Below are 16,553 nucleotides of genomic sequence, written 5' to 3'. Positions count from 1 at the left end.
GACCAAGTTAATTGCCAGAAAACGGTTTTGCAATAGTCACGTTTTTACCATTAAGGCTCAAATCTTTTGTTTTACATAATTAAGATACCATCCTTTTGAGATAATAATTATTTTTTCAACAATCCCCCACTTATTTCAAAAAGATTATTAAAAAATAAAATAAAATAAAAAGTTTTGTTGGGTTTACATATATGAGTATAATGCGTCGAATCTAGTGTCTCGTAGACTATGAACCAAACTTAGATAAAACAAGATTAAACTTACAGAACAATTGGTGAAGTTTAAAACTTCTATGAACCAGGAATTCTTTTTGTAAGCCTAAGGTTTTATTCTATCACATTATACTCGCACAATCTTTGTCGTTATCGCGGCTTTGCGTTAAGAGGCCATGCGCATGTCCTGATATTCATGAGTGCTCTAGAAATCTGTCACAATTTCATAGGAGCGACACCACTCCACGCTCATATAGGTCCACCCATCAAGTGTATTCTGCAGAGCAATACACCACCTATAAAGGATATGGTAATAGATTAAGAGTTTATAGCTCAACCTCACTTTGCCTTGCAGATTTGAACTATATTCACACACCATAGGAAGAAACATAATTTTATAGTGCTCTTTTGATCAACTAATGACTTGTTATTACACATATGAACCTAATTCATGGGATCTCCAATCACATAGGTTGGGTTATCATCATTGTTAATCTTCTCAAATGACAAAAGTCTCATTCCCCTTGATGTTTCTTTTAGTCTTATGAATCGGCCAAATTCACCTCAGACATCACATAACTCATGAAATAATTTCATCTCACAACGACGCTGTTTTATCACTTTATTTCTCAAATGAATATGTTTTATTGCTATTGAAAATTTCATTTTTCTCACACAGCTAACGCTGCTTGGAACCCACAATATATAATCACATTGGTTTCAACTCAACCTTAATACTCACTGATAAGTATCATAAGTCTCATTACCAGCCAACTCCAAACCACAAACTCATATTTCATTGCTTATTTGGCTGATTTTCATATTATTACACCCCCAAAAAGGTGAACACATAGTTTCTAGTGGACTTTCTCTCATCTGAATAAAAATTCAGGTATCATCACTGTATCTCTCTAATACAACGAAATATCCATTTAATACCCTGCTTCATGGTACTTCTCAAATAATTATGTTTCAAAATTAGAATTGATCTCATCATCAACAACTTCTTTTTGCTTTCCAAAACTTTATTTTCAAAAACATTTTGAATAACAAACCAAGTAAAATATTATCTCTTTTTGAAAAATTCTCTCGACATAACTCTAGTAAGACACCATGACCCCCACATTTTCAAAAATTTAAGATAGGGGATAATATTTTCATAACTCATAAGACACCGTAGACCCCCACATTTTCAAAAATTTAAGATAAGGGAATAATATTTTCATAACTCATAAGAAGTATTATTACTAATTCATCATAAGATATTTCATCTTATAAATAACAAGCTAATAAATATAACTTCACCCAAATAATTATATAAAGTTACTTACACTATGTCATCATCAACAAATATTTTAAGAAAGTAATATCTTTATTAAGAGTTGGATAAGAAATAAACAAATAAATAAAAATAGTAAACACACACAAATACACTAACATATTCGTCATTCATTTAAAAAATAGTAAGCGCAAATAAACTATGGTAAAAATATCCATTGCTCACGAAGATGTTAATTTTGTTACCACTTTATCAAACTCAAATAAAATATTTATCCAATTTTTCCTAATAACCACATAGCAACCAAATCAGTTCAAATATAATCAGGAACAAGTACCACCTCAGTTAATGCCAATATTTTTCAAATGTAAGTTTAAGAAGGACTTTTCCTTTTCAAGGACTACTCAAGTTCTTGAATCACCAAGACAAATAAATCATTATTCTTCTTCAAATTGAGAGTAGAACACAAAATAAATTTGTTAGCACAAAGAAGTTTAGTAGCACCAAAATCGTCTAACACCCAATGTCTCACATTAGCCACAAGATTCGCTTGAGAAATGACCACAATAATTATATCATCCGCTTAGTCTACTTTATTTTTACTTAGCGGGATTATCATTTTTCTGAATCTTTTTCTACTTTGAGGATTATGATGGCTCAATTTGTCCCACACAAAATAATTATTATTTCCATTAAAAAAATTGATAGCACATATTGTTGTCCGGAAAACTCTTCACGGCTATCTCATTTACTCTACCCGATAAAGGAAAACAAATATCTCATTTTGACTTACTGATGGAAAATAATCAAATAACCTAGAACATGAACGAAACGCATATAAGCATATCGCATCTATAGATAAAAATATTATCCAAGCTATATATGATGTAGCTTTCTCTATTAAACACATCACAGCATCATCCTTAAAGCATTATCCTCAAAATCAGTTTTGCTATTCCCACTCTCCTATCAATTACCTTCAATGGTTAACAGAAACATTCTCAGGAGTCACTCCACTGCCCAAATAACTCATAATTTTTACACTAATAACCTGTCCCACAACTCAATATTAAATCTTAGAGAAGATAATCACTGAAACTCACAGAGAAATTTAATTGCAATTTTCAGAAAAGTATTTAGTTCAATTGCACATACCTGGTACTCTTGATATTATGTCATACAAAAATGTAAGTGTCCTTAGAAATATTGTACTATTCGTACTTTGTATTCTCCATAAGAACAAAGTGGAGATATCCTTAAGATTGTTGGAAAACTTACGAAAAATACTTGATCACGAACGTTGTAGAGAATTCTCTATAGCTTGAGGCATGTCAATTAAGACACTGTTCTTAAGGATATTTCATCCGATGTGGGTGTATCCCCCAGGATTCAACAAGCTCTTCTAGTACAAAACTAGGAATCAGAATCTAACAAAAATTTCACAAAGTAGAAAACCCAGCACACTAAAATATGGGAAAAGAATCTCTTTTTGTCTTAAGATATCTACCAAAAGAATAGGACTTGCGTTTATATATAGGTAAGAAACTAGTTAATTGACCCGCGCGAAGTCATTAAAAAGTTTGTCAAGTTATTCTTACAAAGCTATGAGATAGCAGAGTTATGCCGACATCTATTCGAAAAGTAAGTCAGAGCAAGCTCAATATATTCTCTACAACTCTATATATAATGTACAAAAGCACATCATGAATGTGAATATTCTCCTGAAAAATGTACTGCAGGGTATACTCCTCACTGTCCCAATAATACATTTACTTCCTAACGGAAAAGATTGGCCCAACTTATCTTTGGCCATTGGAGTAAATATCCTATCCAAATGAAGACACCAAAATAAACTTCGAGCTTTAACAAAATGTGCAAATAAACAATATTACGTAAGTTTGCCAACCGATCCAAACCCAACGACTCTCCTATAACATGAGACCTGGCAAAATATCCAAAAGACCATTTGACTACGTGCCTACTTGGAACGTTTAATCCAACAATTCAATTTGTAGGTTTCGTCATTCTGCACTAATAAATTAAATACTTATAAACAAAGTCAGAAGGAAGCTCAATGTCATTTTGATAAATGTCTAACTGACATTATATTTGTTTACCCCGGATTCGGATAATCAATTGAATTTACGAGCGGGTATAGGATATGTGCTTTGTTCTTGATATGTATGGAACGGAGAAAATGTGTGTGAGAGGGTTCTTCGATCAAGTGGCTAGTGATGGTGATTCGTTTGAGAACATGAACGTTTATGCGCAATATAGGACAATTGGTGTATTGAATGCAATATAAACTTGAGCAAAGACGGCCTTGGCCGAATCAGAATTTAAGAGAAAGATTGTATATATAGGCTATTCTATTACAAGTGTTCTTAGAAATCATGAAGAAGCCAACCCCCTCAAAGGAGGGGGATGCCCCATATTTATAATGTTGCCCCCATGGGCTTCGTACAATGTGAACTAATAAAATAATGACAAGGACAGCTCTGAGCGGATTTGGTGGGATTGGACTGACGGCGCCGTCTGACACACGCATGGTTGGTGGCTGACCATGACAGGACGCTACTGATGCGCAGCTCACGTGTAACGGCTATTCGGACTAACGGTAGCTCGGGGCAACGGCTATACGGGACAACGGCCACGGACGCTCGGAGCAGCGGACTCGGCCGTTTCGATAACGGGGAAGAGAGGCTCGTCTCACTCCGATACAGAGCCTTCCCCGGAAAGGACCGGGTAATCATCCGGTACACTCATCACTCCTTCCCTATCACCGGTTTGGACCATATCCGGTTTTCACCGTATACAATATTCTTCTTTCAAGAAATAGTTAAAAGTGATTGCTATTTCGATCAAATGTCTGTGTGGAAAGAATAAGCAACTTTTAAACTATTTTATTGGAAAACACGGTGAAAAGCATAATTAAAAGAAACACCAGGAGCCACAAGCTATGAGTAGACGTGAAGCAACATATAAGTAAAAAATGCTATTCATTTGAAAAAGAAAATTCAACAGAAGTTGAGTTAGAGTGCTGAAAATGGACACATATACCACAAAATATCTTCCTCTTCAAATAAATGGAGGTAGTTCACTATGATAAATTGTTGTCCCGGTAGGAAAAATCTAATTTTATATCCTAATTTACTACCACAAATTCCGTCCTCTTCAATAAATATGTCGTCATATTAATAGTATGTACATTTCCTTTGACTTAAATATGATGTTATTTCTCCTTTTCTGTATCACACTGTAGAACTTGTGAAACACTCCCATAATCTGTTAAGAAAGTCTTCCTACCTAAAAAACAATAGTAAGATATTCAAATATTAATACATATTGCGTATATTTTTTTGTTTCACGAATGACTAATCATATATGAGTATTTATATAAAAATTTATACCTTTTATACAAAAAGTACTATGTCCTCTTCATTAACAATGAAAAATCTCACTAACTATGAATCCTCTAAGAAATAACATTACGAGCTTAGAAAAGATTAAAAAAAAAAATACTGTATTTTTTTCACGAGCAGAACGAATTAAGATGTGTAGGCCACAATTCATTCGGAGAACATGCTATTCCAAAAAGGAAAAGAAAATGAATATCTTAATAGTAACTTACGTAAGAAAGATTCTCAAACACCAAGAGGTTTGTGCGATATGACTAAAGAAATTCTATAAAGAGTCTTTGTGTTCTTTCAAAACCAGGTAAGTGAAAGCTTATGTTTGGCAGAAATCATCAGTGAAGAGGACGAACCTTGATGCTTATCTTTGGATCAATTTAGTTGTAAAGACAAAAAGATGTCTCTCTCTCGTTCAGTAACAATTTCAAGAGTCTTTTATTTTATTTATCACAAAATGACTTTCGTCATTATCAAAAGGAAGAAGAAACCGCAATAAGTGGGCCGTGTCATTTCAATGAAATGTTTTGCTGTTGCTATCTATTTAATTAATAAAACTAATGGTTAACAAATCGGAGATCAAACTTGATCAAGTGATGAGAAATTATCCGAAATATAGTGATACTTGCTCTTCTTGATGTGACATATTTCACAAGCCAATATTTATCTATTTTCTCCTTCTTCTTCTTTTTTTGCCATTTTCTCTTTTAATTCTAATAAACAAAACCTCAAAAAAAAAAAAAATTATCTATGATACTACCAACAATCGCCTCTTTTTTCCATTTGCCATTTGACTGTTCCATCTAATTGTCTCTTCCTGGCTGTTCCCATGTTTTGATTATGCATGCATACTTGATTCTTTGGATTTAAGTTGTACGTGAGCTTTCTTTGTAAACTTTTTCTTTCAAGAATTTATTTATTTCAAAGTTTAGTGTTTGCCTTTGCGTAGGTGTTGTTGGAAATTATCCGAAAAATATGATACTTGCTCTCCTTATTTTGCTTCATCTTGTCCGTTTCATTTCTGCCGTTAGTGAAAGCCATCTTGGTATTAACATAAACCGAATAGGAAGAGGATCTCTCACTGGAATAGAACAAAAATTATCACTTATAGGAGATAGCGCATTCAAAGGATACGAAAGATGGCGACTGATTTCTTTTTCTCCTACAAGTGCCAAAAGTGCAGTTATCAATTGAACCATTACGATTTTCTGTTTAAGAAATGGGAAACTGAAAAAGTGACCCGTTTTATGTTAATTTTCTCTTTGATTTGAGTGAAGTTGTGGAATTTGGAGGCCATTTGAAATGTTACTCTTAGACGAAGAGTTGTGAGTGGCAAGGAGATGAGGAAAGGAATCAAATCCAAGGAGGTGTTTTTTGGATGAACACTGTCTCACATGGAATACAAAATATGGCTAAGAAGAAAAAGTAGTAATATTAAGGGAAATTGAACAGTCACTATTGGCATCCGAAAATGCATCTTTTCTTAAATGAGGTGACTGTTGGTTTTTTAAGCATATAACTTAAATATTTAAAATAGAGAAAATCCCAAAAAATTGAGGAAAAAGATAAATGAGAATACTTGCCTGTGAGGCTGCCACGTAAGCGTGACTGAGTCCCAGCTTTATATAGATATAAGCCATAAAGAGTATAAGGATCTGTTAGAAGCAGACAATAATTCTCATTAACAAGACTTTTAAGACATTCAATTTGTTTGAAAATAACGTTAGTAGTTTAATTAGAAATAATGCTCAATAATGGCTAGTCAATGACCAAGTTAATTGCCAGAAAACGGTTTTGCAATAATCATGTTTTTACCATTAAGGCTCAAATCTTTTGTTTTACATAATTAAGATACCATCTTTTCGAGATAATACCTATTTTTTCAACAAGCTATACTTGTGGAAAATTAAGTCGAATAAACTGTTCTTGGGGCAATAAATTTGGATCCCAATTTGCTCTTCTTAGACCCTTTTTCGATTCTTTCACCTCGTCTTACTTGAAAGGCCGCATCTCTAATGTAGAACTCTTGGGGAAACAATTACAATAGATGCTATTATATCTTTGGGTGGCATTATATTTTAATAGCCTGTTTGGCCAAAGTTTTTGAGAAGCCAGAAATTCATTATTTCAGCGTTATTTTTCAAACATACTTGTAAAAAATTACTTTTTGAAATAAGCTGATTTTGGGAGGCTTGTCCAAACAGGCTATGAACTAAATGTTGTGTGTGGACTGTTTGCTTATGTACAACTTTTGATGATGTTTGACAAATACTCCCTCTGTTCACTTTTACTTGTCCACTATTCTTAAAATAGATTTTTATTTTACTTGTCATTTTTCACATATCAAGATAAGATAAATTCTTTTTTCCTGTTTTACCTTTAACATTAATTACCCATTCCAAATCTTTTTTCAAAATCAATATCATTATATACCAATTAATATGAGCATCATGGTAAAATACACATTATATTTATTATTTCTTAAACAACGTGAAAAGTCAAAACTGGACAAGTGAAAGTGAACGGAGGAAGTAGGTGCAAATTTTAAATGCTGAAAAGTGATAACGTGCATTGTAGAATTCTTCCGCGACTATGATTTCTGAAATGGACACTTGTGATGTGGATTACACTCGGTTATTGTCTTCTCCATCGATTGTTTTTAATTTGTGTTGACTAAAAGGTCTTGATTCTTTTATAAACATCTGCCTTTTGTCCGACCACCTTTTAAGTGGAGGAAAAGTCCATAGATTATTCAAAGTCTTCAAAATTCAAAAACTTGTGCCAGTTAATGAATTTCTTTGTAGTTTCATCATTCATGGCCTATCTACCTAACTGTGATTGACCCTAACTTGGCCCCATTTATAGTCAACTAATTAATTTCTGATGACTGTAAACACTTGAAGTGTCCTTTATTACCAAAAATGATGAAACCTTTTGCAAAGGTAAATACTAGGCAATCTTGTGTCAAAAGGTTTAAGCACGGTCTTGGCTATCTCATGATGTCCACTGCCAATTATTATCGGCGTATCCCATGTAAATAAAACTCTGTTGGGGTTGAGCATGATATAACATCCTGAATCGTGTTTATTTGCAGAAGGAGCTGAAATTCATCGAAGTAATAAAATATTTTGATTGTCATAAAGGTCGTCGCGAGATATATTCTTATGAAGTCTTGTTATAATATCTACTAAACTAACTAGTTACATGAGGCCCGTCTTTCCAAACTCATGCTACAAGCATATTAAGTTTATTTTCTAAAAAATATAACTTATATTATAGTTTTCTATTGCATAATTAGTTTAATCTCTTAGCATGTATCATTATTCATTTTTTTGCGCGGATTACCCTTCTTTTGGGGTGGTGGTGAACTTAGGAAATATTTTTTGTCCTCAATAGTTTGACTCATTTATCATCTTTAATTAATAAAAATGACTCATCACGCCATTTTTATTCGCTAATATAATACGAGATATGACACGTGGCCTCCAACTAGATTATGGTTGTGGGTGGGTAAGGTGTATGAGTCGGATTTTTAATTAAAAAAAAATGGTGGTTTAATTAAAGGCATAAGTTGGGATGTCATATATGGTATTATAAAAGCGTTAATAAAAAATGGCATGGTTGGGATTTGCAAGGCATAAATGAGTCAAAATATTGGGGATTTAAATGAACATTTTTACCCAAAATTAGCCATTTCCATAGTTCGATGGCATAAATGAGCCAAAATTCCAAAGACATAAATGAATTTTTAGTTGGATTTTTTTCTTTTTTTGTTTAATCTCTTAGGCATATGTATCATTATTGATTACCTTTTGGGGTGGTCTTTAAACTTATGCCCCGCGAATCCCAACTTAAAAAAATCGCGTATTTTTTTTTTTTTTAATTCATAAGTTGGGGGTTTGAACTTTTACCGAAATTAGGCAATGGTTCGAATTCCCAAAATAATTTTTTTCTCTTTTTTTGAGGCTTTTAGCGAAGGGCAAAAATTAAAGACCACTGATTTGAGGGGCAAAAATTAAAGACCACCCCCAGCGAAGGCAATCCTGCAAATTGCCTCCTTATATGGACTTGGGCTATCCTCCCCTCATAAGCTGGCTTTTGGGGTTGAGTTAGGCCCATGATTCATTTCTTTACATGATATCAGAGCAGGACCCATCTCACCCGATGTGGGCCCCCAAATTAAATTGCCCACGCACTGGATGTCCAGTCTGGGCGTGAGGTGGGGTGTTAAAGAATGAAAAATATCCCTCATCGGTGGTTAATGAGATGGGTGGTCTCCTTATATGGACTTGGGCAATCCTCCTCTCATAAGCTAGCTTTTGGGGTTGAGTTAGGCCCCTGATCCATTTCTTTATATTTGTTGGTAAGTCTTTATAATTATTAAAGTTTTTCACTCGCATAATTGAATAATTTATAAAGAACAAATTATTTATGAGGAAGGAAGTGTGGAAGAAGACTTAGCAAATACAAAGGAACACAAGATTCAATATTCACTTAAGAAGCAAAACTTTAGAGGTTTTAAAACAAATAGAGGGTGAGTTCGGTACGGCAAATTTTTTTTCTCAACTTTTCCATTATTGACTGGTCAAAATTTTTGATAAATATTTTTTGTAGTAAATAATTTTCTTAAAAATGAAGAAAATAGCTTCCCTAATGAAAATAGAAAAATCGGCAATTAGAAGTTAGAACATTTTACGCGAACAAGTCAACCCTTGTTTTTGATGAAAAGGACATAGGAAGAAGTACATGTTTGTCTTACTTTCCTTTTTAGTCTGTTTAAAAAAGAATGCATTTTTTCTTTTTTAGTAACTCTTTAATTTTAACTTTCCACATGATATGTTTAAGACCATAAAATTAAATGGCATTTGTTACATTTTTCATATGTTTAGCTAACAACCACAAGATTAAAAAGTCTTATTTAATTTCTTAAACTCTATGCCAAATAAAAACCAGACAAACATAGTCTAATTCACGTGTTTATTTAAAAAGCTAATAGAGATATAGAAAATAAGATCAAGTACAAGGTACTATTTACATAGCTTGTTGTACAAATCTTGACAGCCAAAGTTATCCTTTTAAGATAAGATCAATAAGCATGGGAGATAAATAAAAAGGTAAGCTTTGGGATAAGTTTGGAATTTCACCAAGAAGGCCCCACCCAAAGCTTGTGAGGACGACAAAAGCAAGAGATTCCCTCTTATATTAAGTGGTAATATAACCACTAGTAGTTTAGGTCGGCAACCTGACAAATATATATCTACACGAGGGAGTTACTTAAGCAACTTAATGTCCATTGCTAATAGTTTCCATTAGAAGATTACTCAGAATTATGATTTGCATACAAGGCTTGTATAAATGAAAATTATGCAAGTTACTTTGTTATTCTCTCCTCTTCTGTTTTTGCTGAGCAAGATTCTCCGATCCAGATTCACGTCGGAAAGTCGCACTTCAGGTGTTAAATAACTCCTACCAATTACTGCGACTCAATTCACTGAATTTTTTTTTATTAATGATGGAGGGTTACTTTACTGCTGCTTCTCGAGAAGCCTGTTATAGCTAGATTGAGAATTCTTCTAGCTGATTTGAGTTCATGGAATAATTCAACTTTTTCTCGTACAATGTTCAATTTAATATGCTGGATTATTGAAGCCAAAAAACCGATTCAACTACATGTATGGTGGGTAATATTGAAGTTGAAGTCAACGATGAATTAGAAAATAGTTAGGAGAACAGATGAGAGTGTGAATGTATTAATTAATCAAGTATGTCCATAAATATAACACTGAGTTCGCTTATGACTTACTCATCGTTTCTTTAATCTTGAAGATGCGTTAAGGATGGAAAATGCATTTTGTCATTTTACGTCTGCAGAGTTGTCTAATTATGTTTTCAATAAGGGAAACATAATCTCCATTTCGACCTCATCAATAGTGGTTAAATTCTAGCCACTAATTTGGAATGGAAGTAGCATGACGACCGGTACTATTCTATACTCCCTTCGTCTCAAATTATTTGTCGTGATTACTAAAAATAGTTGTGTCAAATCATTTGTCGTTTTAGAAGTTCAAGACATAAGCAATTACTTTTTCTCCATTATGTCATTAATGGAGATGACACATAAATAGAGTAAATATTTAATGAAGAGAGATTATAACTTAGACATAAATAAGGGTAAAGTAGGTCAAATACCCCTCCTAATTAATTTTTTAAAGGGGCGTATAAAACAAAAAAAAATGACAAATTAATTGAGACGGCGGAGGGAGTAGTACTATTTACTTTGAGACAAATGTTTCTATTGGGTCTGCATTCCCTGACATTATATTATAACAATCTTGAAATTCATGAAATTTTAAGGGATAAATTTGCTTTGACGTCACCAAATTCCATTTTTGAATGGTAAGAAGAGCTGAGAGTTAGGTGGTAAAATTAGTTCATAGAAATATGATCCGTTCAAGTCTGGCCTGTTACTAAGTCAACCTATTTTAACCCCCTCAAGTCCCCTCAGTTACTAACTCAGCGGACTATTAAAAAGCAAGTGAATATTACCTCAAGTACTGTAATTTGTACATTACATTGGTTATCAGGATAAAAAATCCACACTTCAAAGGGCCTTCATTGGCCTTAGCTAGCCTTGTTGAGCTTGGTTATACCGGTTCATCTGATTGGTTTAAAAGTAACAGCATTACATTATTGAAAGTGATAGGGCCTCATTGTTACAAGTCTTGCAGCATAACATGCTTGGATTACACTATTTATGCATTTGACTGCTTCATTGTTGCAATTAAGTCTTGCAGCATGGCATGCTTGCATTACACTATTTATGCATTTGACTGCTTTATTTCTGATATGTTAGTCTGGCTATGTTAGTTGTGTTGACATGCATCATTTTCTTGCTACCAGGGAGTTTGCGCTGGTCATCGCAGATAAGTTTATTGGTCGCAAGGAAACACTAGAGCTAGCAAATAAGATGGTTTTCTAAATATAACTTTTTGCCTGTGTCTGCCTGCTTTAGCATCATATAGACACCCACAGTTGTAAACTCGTAGTATAATAAACTTTGCCTTCAGTATGCACTTAAAATATGGAGTATGAAATAAGTGGGTGTTGGCCAAGCTATGAATGAAATTCTAAGTCGCATTTGCTCTTCCCTCCCAAAAGTTGGATGAGCTTGAAAGTTGTAGTTGTCGTGAAGTCTGCCATCAATATGCAAAAAAAGTACATCGAATAAACAATTCATGTCCAAGCTTTAATTTGGCAGTAAATTTGGCTCCGAATTTGCTCTCTTAGACCCCTTTCCTTGCTCTCGCTTCGACCGACTTGAAAACCCATTTCTGTAGAGAAAATGAAATCTCTGTTCTCTTACAATTTGAATAGAAGAAAATGACTTTTTTTAGATCCCTTATGTGTAAAAAATGAAAATCTCTTGTAAAAAATCATAAAACTAAAAATAAATTTGTAAAGGACTATGAAACCATTTCTGTGGCATAGAACTTAGGAAACAATAATAGAAGCTATTATCACTTGGGTCGTATAATGTTTTTCGTTTCAACAGGATCAAGCTACATGTTGTATGGAATTGTCTTAATTGAAATACGGAACTATTCGTTAATGACTTGAAAGATATGCATCTTTTAAATATGTTGACAAATAGGTGCAAAAAAATTAATGCTGATAACGTTTTTAATTCTTGATGACTAAAAGGGTCTTGATTCTTTTATAAGCATCTGCCTTTGTCCTACCATCTTTTAGATTATTCAAGTCTTCAAGAATGCAATACTTATGCCAGTTATTGAATTTCTTTGTAGTTTCATGGCCTACCTACCGCAATGTTATTGACTTCAACTTGGCCCCAGTTATAGTTACCTAATTAATTTCTGATGACTGTAAATTTATTCACCCGGAGTCTCCTTTAGTACGGAAATGAAACCTTGTTTGTAGGGGTGTCAAATGAGTGAGTTCGGGTTGGGCTGAATTTGAACGGGCTAAATTTGTTGAATTAATAAACGGGGTCAATGACCGGCCCAAAAATTATTGGAGCTGAAAGGGGTTGAGTTAAAAAGCGGGCCGTAACCCTATTCGCGCAATTCTTACTAAGTTTTTATTTTTATTTTTCTATAACTTTTTAAGTACCTAATAATTTTTTTTTCTTTATTATGGCTATATATAACATATAAAATAAAAAGAATGCCTTCTTGAAAATATTTTGATAAGATTTCTCATGGATTGATCCAGGCTACATATCGATCCAATTTTTAGATAAGCTGTATTAGGCGGGTCTCGGTTGGATGAGTGATATTTTCGTGGGTTAATTTTGCCACCTGCACATTGAAATACAATGCTAGGCAATCTTTTGTCAAATGGCTTGACTCTGTTGTTATTGATAATGGTATAATATCCAGAATCGAGTGTATCTGTAGAAGAAGCTGAAATTCATCGAAGTAAGAAATGAGAGAGTTTGTGGCTGCAGGCAACGTGTATAGCCAAGCTGGAGTACCACTATACTTCTCTTTATAGCTTCTCTTTAGTCTACGTATATTCTGATTTTTCAGTTATACAAACATAATTTAAGACTAAGAAAGTGATTACACTTGCACCATTAATAATAAGCTGAATCCCCCATGAGTATATTCTGATTTTTCAGTTATACAAAAATAATTTAAGACACATTACAGCACCATTAATAATAAGTGAATCTCCCATGGGAGTTACTTAAGCAGATAGTTAGTCGATTTAGTCGGCGTCCATGTGCTGATAATTTCTATAATTAGAAAATAACTTCAATTAATTATTTTGCACACTGGGCTTTTATACTCTTCCTTTGGAATCATTAAATGAATTTACACCAGTTGTTCTTTCTTTATAAGTTTAATGAATCTTGCTCTTCTCCTTCTGTTAAGCGAGATTCTCGGACCCAGATTCATATCAGAAAGTTCCACTTTTGGGGGTAAAACGCTTCCTACCAAATATAATTATGCAAATCCCAGCCTTCAATAGCTAGCTTGAGAATTGTTCCAGCTGATTTGAGTTCATAGAATAATTCAACTTGTTCTTGTACCATGTTGAATTTAATAGGTTCACACCATGTTTGTTCTATCATGTGGATTATTGAAGCTAAAGAATTGATTCAACTACTTGTAAGGTGGGAATTGAAGTAAAGTCAACGTTCGAGTAGGAAAAAGAAGTAAAGTCAACGCTCGATTAGGAAAAAGTACAAGAACAGATGAGTTTTTATTAATGTATTTATTCAAGCATGACCTACATATAACACTAAATTCACTTATTTCTTACTTATCCTTTCTTTAATCTTGAAAGATACGTCAAGGATGGGAAAATGCATTTTGCCATTTTACGTTTGCACAATTGTCTAATTATATTCTCAATAATGGAAAACTCTCCATTTGAACCTCATCAACAGAGGTTAAATTCTAGCCACTAATTCTGTATTGACTTTGAGTCTTTGATACAAATTAATGTTTCTACTATCTGGCATTATAATTCAACAATCTTGTACTGTAATTCATGAAACTTTACGAGATAAATTTGTTTAATGTCACCAAATTCTGATTTTTTGTATGGTAAGAAGATATACGTACAACAATACGAGTTTGGTGTTTTGTGTATTATATTGTGTTGTCCGAATACATCATGTTGCAGGAGCGTATGTAAAGTTATAAGCACCAACTATGGTTGTGTGACGCTAAATACTCATTTAATTATTCCTAACCAAGGTAAAATACTGGAGGATTATCGGATTCGGTTTCAAAGTAGCAAATCGTCTTTGTTAGAGAAATCTCTTTTGCCCGCCCCAATACGAGACTTTCAAATGAATTTAATTTAATTAGAAATCCCAAGCACGTATCAATCCCACTTCGAGAAAGAAAAAAAAAAAGAAAAAAAATTAAAAAAGTAAAAAAATTATAAGCACCAACTGTATGACTGAAAGGAAAGTGGCAGTGATGTGATTCTAAAGGACAATCTCAGTACTTAATAGTAAAATTTTCCTTTAGATTAGACTTTAGATGGGAAATGTCGGTAAAATTTGTTTTGTGTTATCTTTCTGGTGTAACATGAATAAAGTAGATTTTAGTGACTTTATTATTGTTCTCTTAGAATTGATGTTAGATTTTAGCAACTTCATTATTATTGTTCTCTATGATAATAAAGTTGGCATGTGCAGTTGTGCAGCCAACCTTATCTTCCGTTGTATTCTTTTCTTATATAAAAACTTGACCGCCAACTAAATAAGTGGCTTAATACTAAATTATATGTTGAAGATTAGTTGAAAAGAAAAAAAGTTATGTGTTGGACTTATAGAAAGTCTAAAATAAGGTTTTTTTTCCAACATAATCCTAGATCAATTCATGTCAATTCAAGTACTCCGCTCATTTATAAACTCAATCCATGTTGATTAATTTAAATTCAGTCCAATTCACTCATTTAACATCCTTAAAATGTTTTGCATACTAATATTGTGGCAGTCGTGTGATCTAAAGATCGACAATTTCAGTACTTAATAATAGTACTCAGTAATTTTTTTTCCTTAAAACCTGAACACTGGTCATTAGAGGGGAGATGTCAATATATATTTTTATTGTGAAATTTCTGATGTATCAATAATGAAGTAGATAATTTCTTTTTATTGGAGATAAATTGTCACTGTATTGGCATTTGATGTTTTCTTTTGTCCCATAGAGTAGATAGTATATACTTTTGTCATGTACATCCTATCGGGCCAACCTTATCTTTCCGCGGTTTTCTAAAAACGCCCATATATATTGACCAAGTGGCTTAGTATTAATATTGATTATTGAAGTATTTGTTGAAGGGTAATATTAGCTGGGGAAAAAAAGAAGAAATTAGGTGATAGACTTATAGGATACGAAGATTCTCATATTAAAAAAGCTAAAATGTTATTTACCAGCCAGAATGGTTAAAAGCAGGTTTTTCATCCAAAGTGTTCCGAAGTTTGTCCTATTTTCCTTGATATATTATTAAGTTTGAAGAATCAAATATTTTTTTCTCAATATAATTATTTAAATATTTTAAATTATAAATTATTATAATTTGTAATACATCTTATTTAATCCATGAATTATGTAAAATTATTTAGGCAAACAATTAAGAAATTGTGTCTAAATTCACATTCAAAATTACGTATCCCGTTACAGTTTAACGAAGAGAGATAAAATTATGTTGAGAACTCATCTTCCAATATAATACTTTTTTGACTTTTTAGAGTATGTTGATACCAGGGAAATAATTTTATAATTTTGTTTAAATAAGTAAAATTTTAATTTTTTAAATATTTAATAAGTACAAAAATTATTTTCCAAATAATATTTATATAGAGTTTGGACAAAGATTAGAGGAGGTGGGGTATATATCGTGGGTGGCGGGGGCGGGTGGTCAACAGGTGAGATGAATGCGGGGAGGAGATAATTCAGGTGAAATATTACTTACTCCCTCTATTTCATAATAAGTTCGTTTTTGAAGCTTATGCACACTCGTTAAGAAATTACTTACTCCTAAAAAATTATGAGTGTTTTTACTAATTTACACTTAATTAATGCCTAGAAAAAGAAAAACTATTTAATGATTCTTGTTTATAAATAAGGGTAAGTTTGAAAGAATAAGATTATTAAGTTTGAAAGA

Source organism: Lycium ferocissimum, chromosome 11 (assembly GCF_029784015.1).
Source record: "Lycium ferocissimum isolate CSIRO_LF1 chromosome 11, AGI_CSIRO_Lferr_CH_V1, whole genome shotgun sequence".
NCBI lineage: Eukaryota > Viridiplantae > Streptophyta > Magnoliopsida > Solanales > Solanaceae > Lycium > Lycium ferocissimum.
The sequence above is the reverse complement of the archived record's forward strand: the minus strand, read 5'-3'. Positions refer to the sequence as shown.